Source organism: Nicotiana tabacum, chromosome 6 (genome assembly GCF_000715075.1).
Source record: "Nicotiana tabacum cultivar K326 chromosome 6, ASM71507v2, whole genome shotgun sequence".
In the NCBI taxonomy this organism is placed as follows: Eukaryota; Viridiplantae; Streptophyta; class Magnoliopsida; order Solanales; family Solanaceae; genus Nicotiana; species Nicotiana tabacum.
The window spans coordinates 34,885,880-34,886,478 of NC_134085.1; positions in this window are offsets into that span (position 1 = coordinate 34,885,880).

Sequence of the window (599 nt, forward strand, 5' to 3'; positions counted from 1 at the left end):
AGTAATTTTGACGTTGACTTCATATCTTCCTTGTCGATTTTCCTTTTCCACGGGATCACCATTCTCCTAGAGCTCGAGCATGAAACTTGATTACACAGATTCGGTTCGGTCACAGGAGCAAAGCCACGACCACCTCTTGACGTAAGGCACGACGTAGTGGAGGAGCACTTTTAAGAGGTACCCTACAGCATCTAGTCTTTAGACAAGTTTTTATTTTATTGGAGACGGCGGATGAGGTGCAAAAGGACAGATGGCATTACCAAGAACCAGATATGGTGCGACTGAATCTCGACACGGAGGAGGCGCCAAAGATGATCGAAATCGGGATTTTTCTATTTAGTTAACACCTTCTCTCATTGAGTATTAAATTCTTAGTGTACCATAGGCGGTAATCTGGCTTTAATCGATTCTCTTCTTATAGTTAAAGATTTCAGTCTGGAAACAAAAACATCAGTAAGGTGTTTTCGTTCGGATATAAACATGGCAATCTACGTATGTGAAGTCTCGATGAAGCTGTCCAAGTGTAGATCCAACGCACTACTCAAGAAGGCTTTCCTACTTCCATTAAGAAAGAAATGCCCTTGACGCATTTCCACTTT